The sequence below is a fragment of the Dasypus novemcinctus genome, chromosome 1 (assembly GCF_030445035.2).
Source record: "Dasypus novemcinctus isolate mDasNov1 chromosome 1, mDasNov1.1.hap2, whole genome shotgun sequence".
NCBI lineage: Eukaryota > Metazoa > Chordata > Mammalia > Cingulata > Dasypodidae > Dasypus > Dasypus novemcinctus.
In genome coordinates this window covers 71,965,531-71,981,176 of record NC_080673.1, presented here as the reverse complement: position 1 = coordinate 71,981,176, position 15,646 = coordinate 71,965,531, and the positions used below count along the sequence as shown (strand labels likewise).

General features: G+C 36.8%; 1 pseudogene; it reads right to left on the bottom strand.

The window, feature by feature from the left end:
- Positions 1 to 2,858: 2,858 nt before the first annotated feature.
- On the bottom strand, positions 2,859 to 3,959 carry LOC101414212 (keratin, type I cytoskeletal 18 pseudogene; annotated as a pseudogene).
- Positions 3,960 to 15,646: the final 11,687 nt, after the last annotated feature.

The following is a 15,646-nucleotide window of genomic DNA, read 5'->3' as shown; positions in this document are numbered from 1 at the left end:
CTTTTGTTGAGGTTACTTCAGTTAAAGTATTTCTCATCTCAGTCAGGATGGGTCTTAATCCTATTACTGGAATACTTTATAAAAAAATGAAATTCAGGTCCAGAGATAGAAATCTAGGGAAGCAAGAAGTCGTTATCAACCAAACCCAGAAGAGAAGGGAGAGACCAGTAGGTGCCACCATGTGCCTTGTGATGTAACAGGAGTCAAGGACTGCCAACAATCAAGCTTTGGGAAGAAAACATCATCTTGCCAATGTTTTTTTGTTGCACTTTTTCTCAGTTTCAAATCATGAGCAAATAAATTCCTATTGTTTAAGTTGAATCATATAATGGTATTTTTCCTTTATCTTCTTTTTTTCCTTTTTTAAAAAATATTAATTTATTTATTTCTCCTCTCTCCCTCCATTACCTGCTTTCTGTGTCCATTTGCTGTGTGTTCTTCTGTGTCTGCTCTGGGAACCGATCCCAGGACCCTCTACAGAGGTGATCATTCTCCTGCACCACCTCAGCTCCCTGCCCTGTTGCATCTCCTATTGTCTCTCCTCTGTGTCTCCCCTGTCATATCAACTTGCTGTATCAGTTCTCCACGTGGGTTGGCACTCCTGTGTGGGGTAGCATTCCATGTAGGCCAGCTCACCACACAGGCCTGCTTGCTTTCACCAGGAGGCCCCAGGCATCGAACCCTGGACCTCCCATATGGTAGACGGGAGGCCAACTGCTTGAGCCACATCTGCTTCCTTTTATCTTTTAACATTTGCCACATTCTGAGGTTTGTTTTCCTTCTCTATTTTATTGTCTATTGTGTTCTTTATTTCAGAACTCATATTTGATTTTAAGTTTCCTTTTTATGGAAGAGAAGCCATCTTGTATTCAAAGAGTATCATATTACTAAAATTTTGATGCATTATGACTTTCACATAAGACTATTCACTTAGGTCACTCTGTTAAAAAGAAAGGTATACAATGCTAAAGAGGACACCTACCATAGAATTTCTCCTTAACTTGAAGAGAAATAAAAATGGAACAATTTTTTATCACTTTGTGATTGTATCGTTCAAGGTCCTGTTGCAGGCAGTCTAGGTGTTTAGGTGTTTAAAGAAGGACATTTAGTTTTAGGAAATTGGTTTCCTTCAGAAGAGCTGTAGAAACAGTACTTCCCTGCTATAGGTTTGTGACTTTTGTCCTAATCAGCATGGAGAATTAGGAAGCTACCACTGGATTAGTTAACTGCACACCAAAGTAACTATCATCCAGAGATCAGGAATTTTCTGCAGTTGTAAATGCCACAATTGTTGCTTCTAAATGCCCACATAGACAGGATACTGACACCTCAGTGTGGAACTATTTCCATGGTGTGATGGCCAGGAGAGAAAGAATTGCAGCATATATTTGGCTGTTAAAGTCCGTATGAATCTACATAGAGGAATGTTGTATAAAGGACTGCATAAGAGAAAGTGTCTGGAAAAGAAAATTACCTCTATACATGTACACTAGATGGAAGCACAAAGGATAGAAAGAAAACTGAATGTCAATTCACAATGTTCACCACAGTGTGTGTTCTCATTTTTTCTACCATTTAAAATCCTTTCCTTAACCCTCTTAAATAGTTTGTGAATAATACCATTATTATCACATTTTATTTTATTTTATTTTGTAAAAGATTTATTTATTTATTTCTCTTCACCCCCCCCCCCCGACCCCGGTTGTTTGTTCTCTGTGTCTATTTGCTGCGTCTTCTTCTTTGTCCACTTCTGTTGTTGTCAGCAGCACGGGAATCTGTGTTTCTTTTTGTTGCGTCATCTCGTTGTGTCAGCTCTCCGTGTGGGCAGCACCATTCCTGGGCAGGCTGCACTTTCTTTCGAACTGGGTAGCTCTCCTTATGGGGCACACTCCTTGTGCATGGGGCTCCCTACACGGGGTACACCCCTGCATGGCATGGCACTCCTTGCGTGCATCAGCATTGCCCATGGGCCAGCTCCACACGGGTCAAGGAGGCCCAGGGTTTGAACCACAGACCTCCCATGTGGTAGATGGGCACCCTAACCACTGGGCCAAGTCTGCTTCCCTATTATCACATTTTAGAAAACACTATTTTAGACTGAGATAAAACCACTTTTTTTATTCTTTTAATAATATTTTAAAAATTTATTACCAGGGATGAAATTGAGCAGATGTTTGTTGAATGCTATCAAAATTCCAGGTAAAATTAAGGACACAGAGAAAAAAAAAATGAATTATTTATTTGCCCTGCTCCTGGAAATAAATTATGCCAAGTGATACAGCATGACTGAGAGAAAGGAGGAGCAGGAAGAAGAAACTACAATTATAAATTTATGAATATTTATTTAGGCTTTAGATAAAGGAAAGAATTACAAACTTGAAAGAAAGCTCAGAAAGAAAACCAAGTAGATCTAACAACAACCAGAAATTAGCTCTGAGACTTAAATTGATTTAATTGACAAAAAGCAAGCATTATTTCTGAAAAAATAAATAAATACAAACAGCAACTATATAAGAAATGTAATAGAAAAACATATTAAAAGAAGACACACACACACCCCCCCAATAAATGTACCAGGGTTTTAAGGTGTGTTACACTCAACTGTGCTTTTTTCTTTTGCTGAAAAGAAAATTCTGATATATATTTCAGCTTTGGTTTTAAATTTGTATATAACAGTTTAACAGTAGGTAATAAGAGTTATTAAAGATAACATTGTTTTGAAATTTTCTGTAATTTGACTAAACATGACAAACTGTATCTGCCTTTTTCTTGTTTTTTGTTTTGTTTTGTTTTGTTTTTGACAATGCAGAAGTTTTTATTGGCCACCCCTTCCCAAAGGGTACCCTGCTTCTGCTGTCTCAGTTCCTCAGATTTTTGGTGTTATTGGTCTCAGATACCACTTTACCATCCACAATCCCGTGGGTGTTGGTCTGGTTGGTTTGCATGGAGTTGCTACTGTCGAGGGCATCATCAAGATTGCTTCTTCCAGAAGGCAGCAGTAGATGGCGATCTTGGTCTCCAGCTTGACCTTGATGTTCAGCAGGACCTTACACTGCTGGGCCTGGCACTACTCCTCTGCCTAGGTCTATGCCAGTTATGACTCCAGGTGCAGCAGGACCCTGTTGAGCTGCTCAATCTGCAGGGCACAGGGCCTTGCACCTCACTCAGGGTGTTCTCCAAGCTGGCCTCAGATTTCTCATGGAGTCCAGGTCTATTTCCAAGGACTTGTTTGTCCTTCTCAACACTGAGCATCATCTCAGCAGCTCATATCTCAAAAGAATGAGACATGGCCACTGTGGTACTCTTTTCAATCTGCTGAAACAAGTACTTATTCAGCTCCTTTTGGTTCCTCTGAGCCAACTAGTCATATTGGATATAGATGTCTGCCATGACCTTGCTGAGGTCCTGAGATTTGGGGGTATCCACTTCCACAGTCATCCCAGGGCTGGCAAGCTTGGTTTGTAGCTCTTTACTTCGTCCTCATGGTTCTTCTTCAGGAAGAACAGCTTCTCCTTGAAAGACTGCAGCCAAATGATGTTGGTATCATCAATCACCTTCAGAGCCCATGGATGTCACTCTCCATAGCCTGATAAATGACCAGCTCAGTCTCATATTTGACTCTGAAGTTATCAGCAGCCAGCCAGGCATTGCCAATCTGCAGAACAATTCAGGCATTGTCTAAAAAAATTGCAAAGGTCTGGGCCCTCAGTTCACTGATGGTCTTGAGGTAATGACCCTTGTCCCTGACCTGGGCCCCTTCTTTACCAGGTGTTCCCGAATTTCCTTCCAGTCTCCTTCTCAGGCTCCAGTTCCCTCGCCCTGCCCAGGAAGGCCAGGCATTCCTTTAGGTCTTGCATTATCTCCTCTAACTGGATGTCTCCCATTCCTACCAGATCCCACAGGCCAGTATTCAGCAAGGCATCATACTCCTGGGCCTGGAAGAGGACACAGAGATCCATGAGCCCAAAACTCCAGTGCTCACATAGACACTGGCTACCCTGCTGGCTGGCAGGATCTGGTGGCTGGGCAGCTGGATGGAACCCAGGGATCAGTAGTTGGGGCAAAAGGTGGTGGAGTGGGTGGTGAAGCCCATGCTGTCTGGGGAGGAAACCTAGAGGTCAGGACTCAAGATAGGCCACTGCCTGTTATATTTACCACTTTAGACCCTGGAGCTTTTAAAATACCTGGCACATAGTAATTGTTCAGTAAATTATTTGAATGAGTGCATGATAATCATTAAAGAATTAATTGTACTAGCAAAGAACTAGGAAAAATCATGAATGTTAATATTAAGGAAATTACTAGTATTTTTTGGCCTAATACATGACAACATGTTATCCACTTGGTGCAATAATATTTATATCAAGCTATATAAATGACAAAGAAATGCTCATTAAGAAATAATACATAACAAAGTACTCTTACAGTAGTTTATACTGCATTTCCTCACATAAGTTTTTAATAAATAAACAGAAAATGTGATAAAAGTTGTGGGTCATGGTTATTTGTGTTCTTAGTGCTAACTATTTTAGATGAACCTTCCTAATTTCCCACTCTCTTGTTGATGGAAGTTACAGTTCAGATTGTTCTATAATTTTTTAAATTGTTCATATGTATATTACTTTAAAAATAAGTCTAGTCAACCAAGATTGAATATCATATTCCATTTACCACATTTATGGATTGGTATAAATGTGTGTGTATAATATATATTGAAAGCATCTATTGTATTTTTTAATAAAATTTTACTGAAATACCATTTATAGTCCATCATGATAGTCAATGTCAGCTTCATTTTAATGTTTTTGATAGGAAACATGCAGTCTTTGACTATATAGCAATTTATTTGTCTTTTAATATTTTTCAAATTTGAAATAAGTAGGTTAATTATATATGCTAAATAAAGTATGACCAAATTTTGACATTATGTATTTCAAAATGGAAGATTGTTGCAAACAGTTGTTAGACTGAGAAAACTCTCCAAATTATGGTAGATAATTACAAGTTTGTGGAAAATGCCACAATATTTAGCAACTTAATCTCACGTTAATATAAGCCACTTCTATTCTCATGGGTTTGCTCACATACTCATGCATACTATATTATGAAAGATTTTAAAGCAAGCCCTTTATTTTTTTTCTCCCATTAGGGTGACATTTAAAAAATATGATTTTAGTTTCCATCATGTTTTTTTAGGTTAATTATATATACTGGTTGTCTCACATAATCTTTGAAAATTGAACACTGACCAGAAAATTGGGTAAACACATAGGTTTACATTTTATGATTATAACAAGGAGTTATGGATAATGGAAGTAAAAAGCAAGGAACCAAATAATAACAAAGGCCAAAAAAGTTATATAAAATGGTATATGGATAAATGGTTAGAAAAAATAACTTTTGCCTATAGCCAGTGTGGTAGTTTGAAGTTGTATGTATCCCTAAAAAAAACATGTTCTTAAATCTAATCCATTCCTGTGTGTGTGGACTTATTGTAAGTAGGACCTTTTGATGAGATTACTTCAGTTAAGGTGTGGCTCAGCCCAATCAGGATTCATGTTAATCTATATAGAATTCTTTATGAGCAGAATGGAATTCAGACAGAGTAAAAGTCACAGGGAGCAGCCAGAAGCTGAAATTCAATGGAACCCAGAAGAGAATGGAAAGGCCAGGAGAGGCTGCCGTGTGCATTGTACTGGTAATCTTTCTCCCAGACTTACCCAAAGGGACCTATGGTCTTTTATCAGGTGACTGTGCAGTGTGTAAAGGAAATGGTCAGACATTTGAGGGATTACTGGACACTAACTCTGAACTGACACTAACTCCAGGAGACCCAAAAATGTCACTGCAGTCCATCAGTCAGAGTAGAAGCTTCTGGAGGTCAAGTGACCAAAGGATTTTCAGCTCAAGCCCATCTCACAGTGGATCCAGAAAATCCCTACACACACCCTCCAGTTATTTTCCCCACTTCCAGAATTGTAATTAGAAAATGTTTGCTTAGTTAATGTCAGAATCCCTACATTCTTTCTGTCCTATGGAGTGAGGGTTATAATGATAGAAAAGCCCAATTGGAAGCCACTGTAAATGCTTCTATCCAGGAAAACAGTAAAACCAAAGCAATACCACATACCTGGAAGAATTGCATTCTTTAGTGCTAACATCAAGGACTTAAAGGATGCAGGGGTGGTGGTTCCCACCACATCTCCACTCAACTATCCTATTATGCTTGTTCCTAGAACTGATGAATCTGGGAAGATGACAGTGGATCATTTTAATAAAGAGGCAACCCAACTTGCAGCTGCTGTTTCAGATGTAGTGTTTTAGTTTCCTACCTGCTAAACAAATACCATACAATGGGTTGGTTTAACAGCAGGAATGCTACCCAGTTTTGGAGACTTAGAAGGCTCGTTTCCTCCCAGGGTTGGCATTTTCTGACTGGCTGGCAATCTTTGAGGTTCCAGGCTTTTCTGTCACATGGCAATGCACATGGTGATGTTGTTTTTCACCTCTGGGTTCTGTTGACCTCTGGCTTCTGGCTCTTCCCCATTGCTTCCTTTTGTCTGATTTTCATTCTGCTCATAAAGGACTCCAACAATCGGGAGTAAAGTCAAAACTGATTCAGTTGGTCACACCTTAACTGAAGTAACATATAGAATGGATCTTATTTACAATGGGTCCACATGCACCAGAATGTGGACCAAGATCAAGAAAATGTGAGAATTGGGCTACACAACACAATCTACTGCCTGCAGTATCATTTAATAAATAAATGCACAATCCCCTGGTGTGTGGTATGCAGCAAATGCTTTTCCATCAATACCTGCTATTAAAACTCACCATAAACAGTTTACTTACAGTGTCAAGTCCAGTAGTACACCCTCACTCTTTTACTTCAGAGAATATCAACTCCTGGGCTCTATGACATAATTTAGTCTGAAGGGACCTTGGCCACCTCTCCTTCCACAAGACATAAAACATGTCCATTATATTGATGACATTATGCTGATTAGACTTAGTGAACATCATGCAGCAAGCACTCTAGACTTTTGGTAAGACATTTGTATGTTACAAGGTGGGGAAAAAATACAACAAAAATTCATGGGTCTTCTATCTCAGTGAAATTTCTAGGTTTCCTGTGGTCTATGGCATATAGAGGTATCCCTTATAAGATTAAGGATTGGCTGCTGCATCTGGTATCTACTACAATCAAAGTGATTTCACACCTAGTTGGCTTCTTTGGATTTTGGAATGGACATATTTCTCCAATCTGGGTATGCTACAACTCCAGCCTATTTACCAAGTGACCCAAAATGCTGCTAGTTTTGTATATGGGCTAGAATGAAAGAAAGCTCTGCAATAGGTTCAAGCTGATGTGCAAGTTGCTCTGCCATTTGGGCCATATGATTCATCAGATCCAATAGTGGTTGAAGTCTCAGTGACAGAAACTATTTGCCTTTGTTAGACACCTATAGCTGACAGTGCAGTCCTTTACAATTTTGGAACAAAGCCCTGGCATTTTCTCTGATATAGTTATTCTTCTTTTGAGAAACAGCTTTTGGCTTTCTACTCTATCTTAGCAGATACCAAATGCTTAACCATGGGCCATCAAGTTAACATGTAATTTGAGCTGTCCATCATAAATTGGAAGTTGTCTTACACAACAAGCCACAGTGTTTAGCATACACAGCAGCACTCAATCAAGTGGAAATGGTATGTAAGTACAAGTAAACTACAAGAGGAAGTGACCTAAATGCCCATGGTCACCACTCCTGCCACATTACTTTCTCCCACTGCACACTTAGGGCTCTTATGGAGTTCCCTAAAATCAGTTGACTGAGAAAGATAAAACTCGAAATTGATTTACAGACTTCTATGCAGAATATGCAAGGGCCATCCAAAAATGGACAGCTACAATACCACAGCATGGCCCTAGCAATCTTGAAGAAGAGGAGTGATGGAAAATTATCCCAGTGGACAGAATTTAGGGCAGTGAACCAAGATGTTCATTTTGTTTGGAAGGATAATTGGCTAAAAATGTGTTAGTGTATCAATTCATTGATGGTGGGCAATGGTTTAATTGGATAGTCATGGTTAGGGAAGGAATGTGGTTGGAAAATTGGTGACAAGGAAGTCTGTGGGAGATATATGTGGATAGACATTTCTGAATATGCAAAAATCATGAAGATGTTTGCACCCCATGTGAATGCTTATCAAAAGGAGGATTTAGTAATTAAGAGGATTTAGTAATTAATTTAAGTAATTTAGTAATTACTGTAGCTCTCAGTAAGCCTTTTCCCCCAGCCACTCATTGCATTGGCTAATGGCCTCATGTACAAAGTGGCTCTGATGGTAAGAAAGGAGACTCTGCATATACTCAACAGCATGGACTTCCACTCACAGGGCTGACCTGTTTACAGTCACTGCTGATTGCTCAATCTACCAGCATTGGTGCCTCAGGGCACTATTCCCAGAGGTGACCAGGCAAGTCCCTTCATCCTGAAAACAACTAGGTTAATAGAATTGTGGAATGTCCTTTTGAAGACTCAATTATGGCACCCACTGAGTGGCAATACCTTTTAGGTGGAGGAAATGTTCTCCTGGAGGATGTGAATGCTCCAAATCACAATCCAGTCTACAATGCTGTTTCTCCTATGACCAGGATTCACAGGTTCAGGACTCAAGGGGTGGAAGTTGGAGTGGCAGCATTCACTATTACTCCCAGTAATCCACTAGCAAAAGTTTTGCTTCCTGTTCCCATATTTTCTGGTGGTCTAGAATTCTTAGTTCTAAAAGGAGGAGTGCTTCTACAAGGACACATAACAAAGATTCCATTGAACTAGTTAAGATTGCCACGTAGCTACTTTGGCTTCCTCATGTCTCTGAATTAACAGGCAAAGAAGAGAGTTATTGTGCAGACTGGAATGATTTATCCTGACTACCAAGCTCCTACACAATGGAGGTAAGGAAGAGTATGCAAAGAATACAGGATACCCTTTAGTGTTTTTCTTATTACTACCTTGATCTGTTAAAGTCAATGGAAAACTAGAATCCAGTTCATACTAATGGTCAAAATCCTTCAGTAAAGAAGATTTGAATCACCCCAGCAGACAAAGTACAACCACCTATGGTGCTTGCTAAGGCTAAATGGAAAAAAGAATGGGTATTGGAAGAAGGTACTTATAAATACCAGTTATAATAATGTGATCAGTTTCAAAAATGAGAACTTTACTTTTTACGAATTTTTCTTCCATATTTTGTTATAAATTTGTATGAAACTTTGTTTTTTTCTTCCTTTATCTCCTTATGATATAGCATAGTTGAATTTTATTTTAATTTTATATCATAGTATTTAATTCATAGGATATAATAAATGAAAGTAAATATCACCCAAGAACTTGCATCATCTTTTGGGCAAAGTGTTAGTGCATTTCAGTTGTACACAGGGCATTTGTATTGTGTTAGGTGAAAGTATGACTACGTTATTGCCTTTATTTAGCGATTACATATTGTTTAAGGAAATGTATATTGATACCAACTTGATAAGGGGTAGACTGTGCTGGTTAATTTCATGTGTCACTTTGCTAGGCTATGGTCTTCAGTTGTTTGGCCAAGCACTGGTATGTTTATTAATGTGAGTGTACTTATAGATGGGATTTGCATCCATAATCAATTGACTGTGTCTATGATCAAAGAAAGGATGTTGCCCTCAGCAATGTGAGGAATCTCCTTATCCAATCATTTGCAGGCCTTAAAATTCAAACCTGAAGAGTTCAGAGGTCAGAAGGGGAATTCAGATTATATTTCAGGATTGGTTCTTGACAGAATTTCCGCCAACCAAATTCTTCTGGAGAATTAGTCTAAGGACTTCATCATCACCTTTATCAGAGTTTCTAGTTTGCAGTCTACCCTATGGAGTTAAGACTTTCCAGCTAGCCACCATAGCCATGTGGGCCAAATTCTTATAATAAATCTATTTAGGTACATACACACACACACACTCACCTACATAATCTATGTTGATATTCCTATCCATAGCTATATCAATATCTACAACTATCTATTATCTCTCTAGCTATCTGGCTACCTATTTCCTATTGATTCTGTTTCTCTTGTGATCCTCAACTAATACACCACTGAAAACAACTAAAATATTGGCTCTTTAAATATTTTCTTAAAAGATCCAAAAGTTGAAATAATAGAATTTTACAGATAGAATCTAAGCAAAGTTAGGAATTTAGGGAGGCAAAATCAACAGTGAAGTAGAATGTTCCCTGAGGACATCTTCCAAATCTGTACTTTACTTTTAAGGTGTGGTAATGAATGACTGGTAAGAGATAAAGCCCAGGTTTCTCCTCAGGGTGTTCCGTCTAATTGGAAACCTCTCCTATTATAACAGGGGTTCCCAGTTCTTGGTGCTAAATTAAGAGTTTCCTAGATAGGTTTATCTACTCACCTTTTCTTCCTCAAGGGACTGAAAATAAAGTTGCCTTGCCACTGATTAGCAGGGGGGAGTGAGAAGTTGGAGGCACAAGCTTGCTCTCAAAAATCACATTCCTGGGCTAGTGGGAAAAAATCCTCAAGCTGTGAATTTACCGTATTTCCTTTTCTAAGATGTACTTTTTGGCCAAATTTTAAAATTTAAAAAAGTCAGATTTAACAATCCAAGACATGTCTTATATTTACTGATGTCCTGGAGCAATTGTGATTTAATTGTCAGTGACTGCACATGGTCATTAAGTATGTTGTGTTAGTAAGTTAGAAAATAATCATAGAGACAATAATGAAACTCTCTTTCCATAAATGCTGCACTGGCTGCCTAAGAGTTACCTCCTGAGAGCCTCCATGTTTCTCAAATGTGGCCACTCTCTAAGCTAAACTCAGCATATAAATGCATTATCTTCCCCAGCATGGAACATGACTCCCAGGGATGAGCCTCACCAGCACTGAAGGATTACTATCAAGCACTGGCTAGTGATGCAACTAAAGAAAGACCTTGAATAAAAGGGGTAAATGATAAAGACAAATGAGTTTACATGGATAAGAGGCTTCAAAATGAGTTGGAAGGTCATCAGAGGTGTCATGCTTTTATGCTCATCTCAGCAGGATCTCAGAAACAGCCAACGTAGATAAAACCCCAGGTAGTGGTGTTTTTGAGAGCTACAGAGACACCCAGGACCTACAGGCATGGCAGATGCCTCCAGAGTTCAGTGCCTTGCCAGTGGATCCAACTTTGGAATTTGTGCTCTTGAGTGTGATAGAGTGGGACTCAGATGTAACTTCTCTACACATGCCTCTTTTCTTCCTTTTATTGAACCTGTGGTTGGTGTTAAGGTTGGTGTATGCCCTGGAGACTTGAATCTCTGGGTTGTCCATGTGCCGGCTAGGCCCTGTGCCTCAGCAGTGTTGCAGCACCTATTCTCCTGTTTGTTGAACTTACCTAGGTCAGTTGACAGGGAGGTGAAGAAGGGCAACCACCACACCAAGGAACCGAGAGAGTCTACTGCTGCAGGCATGAGATTCCCATTCACCAACTATGTAGGATCGAAGCCCCATCTCAAATGAGAGGTGGAATGGGCATCACCATCTCAGAGTCCTCAGGATGGAGGAATAAAATATAGATTAGCATGGACTTACTGGTATTCTACTATAGAATTATTGTGACTCTAGCAATGGAAGTGATGTGATATGGAGGATTTTCAGGACTTGGAATTGTCCTGAATGATATTGCAGGGACAGATGCACGACAATATATACCCAGCCATAACCCACTGAATGGACTAGGAGAGAGTGTAAACTACAATATAAACTATAAGCCATGCTGTGTATCAGTAATCCAAAATGTATTCATAAAATGCAATGAATATACCACACTAATGAAAGAAGTTGGTGATGTGGGAAAAGTGGGTGGTATGGGGAGTGGGACATATGGGAATCTCCTATATTTTTTAATGTAACATTTTGTATGACTTACTTATCTTTTAAAAATAAATAAAAAATATATTTAAAAAATAAATGCTGCACCATCTTTACCTATGCTTTCAATGTGAAAAAGATCTAAAAGGCCCCTTCCTAATTTATTTTACTTATAGTTTCCTTTCTATATATACAGAAGAATGGCATATAACAATCTAAATGAATCTATAAGATACCTTTAAATTAAAATTCAAAGTGATTTAAGTGATTTAACATTTTCATTGTTTATTTGGTAGTTATTACTTACTGATTCATAAAATATTCTAAGTTTATTATTACTGGCATCTTGGCTTCAATGAAAACAAAAGTGTTTGCATACTAATAATTACACATGGGTACCTGGCAGAAGCATGACCTGGTCTTCTTCACAGGAAATATTTATCCTAAACCTCAGTATACTAAAAAGAAAAAAAAAAACCTTTCCTATTAAAATAAGCAGCTTATATTCAAATGCAACTAATCATACTAGAAAATCACTTACCAGAAGCTATGATTAGCAATAATAATGGAAAAAAGTAAAAGACAAATATTTCTGATATTGAAAATAGCAGACACAAATTTAAAACCACTGCAAAACTATGTTTAACATGTTCAAATAAATGCAATATACAAGCTTGAAAATATGTACAGTGACAGTTAATTATAAAAGAAAATAGAATGTTTGGGGACAAACTTAAGAAATTAAATTGAAAAACTAAGCATATGAGGTTAGTAGAAGTTTAGATAGTTGAAGAGAAAATTAGTGAAATGGAAGTGAAAAATATGCAGAATTAAGCATAGAGAGAACAAAACAGAAAATGTTAAAGTGAGAAGAAGCATAAAAGATAACACAAAAAGGGCAATATAATCAGGAGAATTATCTGAGGATATAAAGGATGAATATTTTCCAGAAATAATAAAAGGACGATTTTCATCTTTAGCAACATAATGATTTCCAAAGTTAAGAAAAATTCAGACATGAACATATACCATACTAAAACTGCCAAATACCAAAAACAAAAAGAGAATTTTAACAATAGCTAATGAAAGATAAATAATTATTTTGATAGCAAAATGAAAACCAAACCTCAATGGAATTATATATATATACATTTTTACAAAATAGCAATAGTGATTTCAAATCAAAAGTTGATTTGAATTGTACTATGGATGTTAGGTAGTATTAGAAAACTCCCTAACAGATTTATTTCCTTTAGATCTCCCTTTTATAAAAATGAAATTCTTATTTATAAATAAGTCTAAAATAATTTTTTTAATTTAGAATTTAGTTTATAGACAAATCTATCAAGAACAAGGATACAATAAATTAACTTTTTAACGAAAAATAAATGAAAATATTTGTGATAAGCAAGTGCCACTCTAAAGGAAATACAGAAATACATATTTCAGGAAGAATGCAAGTCATCCAAGATGGGATACTTACTATAGAAGGAAGGTTAAAAAGAAAAAAAAAGTAAAAAAACCACTAATATATAAACAAATGTTTTCTTGATAATAATACTACTATATGGCGCTAATATAAAACAGTGAATTAAAATCAAAACCCAATTAAAATGTAAATTCAGAATTGAGTGCATACATTTGAAATGTATTACCCAGAAAGAAGTTCCCCTTTTCCTTAGGGTATTGAATTATTTTAAACTTTGAGAAGCATGTGGTTATGTCATAATTTCTAGAGTCAAAACTAAAATAACAGAAATGTTATCTAACATCCAAAGTAGTCAGAGGAAAACATGGAAAAATATTTTAAAATCCAATTAATTAAAAAGCAGGCAAGAAATACAGAAAGAAACAAAACCATAAAACTGGAAGAAAAATACCAAAACTTTAACTTATATGATGAGTGATATAAACAGAAATATAGTACAATTTATAAGTAAAGAGATTTAATTCTCCAGCAAAACGAAAATGATTTTTAGAGTCTTCACACAAAAAAGAAAACAATAGATTTCATCTGTAATACTGAATGAAAAGGACACTTTAAAAATACTGTGATACAGAAAGTAGGAAGTAGAAGGACAGATAAAAATCTTTCATGATAATACCAAAGAATCCTGGTTAACACTATATCTATCAGACAAAATAGACTTTAAATAAAAGTGCATTACCTGTGACAAAAGGAGCCACATCATAATTGAAAAGATTTAAATATCAGGAATGTAAAATCATTAAATATATATACACCTAAAAATAGTTTTAACATATAAAGCAAAAAATTGCCAAATATATATTAGGAAAATTAAATGTGTGATTATAAATAGAGATTTTAACATACCTCTCTTATATTCAATATATGAAATCAAATATAATCATCAGTAGTTATATATAAGATTTTAGAACCATGGTTAATAAATATGATATAATGGAACTGCAGACTTCACGTTCTTTTCTTGGTAAGATCAGTTTATTTGAAGTCTTGAGAAAGGATGAAGCCACCAATGGACTGAGTTCATAGAAAACTGAAGGGAACCAAATTTTTTTTTTTTTTAAATTTCTGGGCATTATGTAATAAAACATCTTAGACTAAGAATAGTGGCTATGATGGTTAAATCCATGTATCAACTTAGCCATGTTATAGTGCCCAGTTGTTTGATTAAGCAAGCACTAGCTTGATTGTTATTGTATAGGTATTTCACGGACTTAAATCATAAATAAATTGATTGCATCTATGGCTGATTACATCTGCAATTAACGGAAGAGATTGCCTTCAACAATGAGAAAAGTCTCATCCAAACACTTGAAGGACTTAAAAGGAGACATGATGATTTCAGCAGTCAGAAGAGAGAGTTGCCATCTTTATTTCAGCCATCTCTACTTCTCATGGTGAATTTATCAAACACCTTCATGGAGTTTCCAGCTTGTGTCTTGCCCTACACAATTTGGACTCGCCCATCCTCACAGTTGCTTGTGGCAGTTCTTATAAACCCTTATAAGACTTAAAACTATGGGTTCTGTTTCCCTGTAGAACTCTGATTAATAGAGCCTTTGGTACCAGGAGTGGTTCTTGAGAATAGAATCATAAGGATGATATTTCTGATTTGGTTTTGGGGTTTAGGGAATTCGTTTTCTAATCTGATTATATTCAAAGACCCTAATGACTATTTCCAACAATCAAGATGGCACTGATAGCCCACAGTGTAAGCTGGTAATGGAAAATCACAAAATATCACCACTGGATATGGCTACTCAAATGCTTGTATAAGATAAAGCTCTGAATAAGAATGTTTTTGATATCTTAACAGAGATTTGTGGAGTTAAAAAGTTATAATGATGTTGACTGGTTGTTCATAAATACACTGGATACAGTTGTAAAAGAAACAGATGAGATCAAGATTTCAAATTTCCAACTTAAGTGCTGCATAAAGGATATAAAAGCTTCTATATGTTCTGTTAATGGAAATCTTATTTCATGTAGCCACAGACTTTGATTCCTGAAAACTAGACTCAGAGTCTCATTGTGTGAATGGCTGAATTATACCATAAATTAATTCTCAAGCTTGCAGGTTATCTGCTGTTAAAGTTAGTGTATTGATTAGAAAGAAATGGGATCCTGAAAAAAATGGAATGGGGGTAAATTATTTATAATAATGGCATGGAGACATTGAGACCCTAGATTCTGCTGCACCTTTGCCAAACAGATCAATAATGTTTGACCTGAGGAATTAGCCTTCCA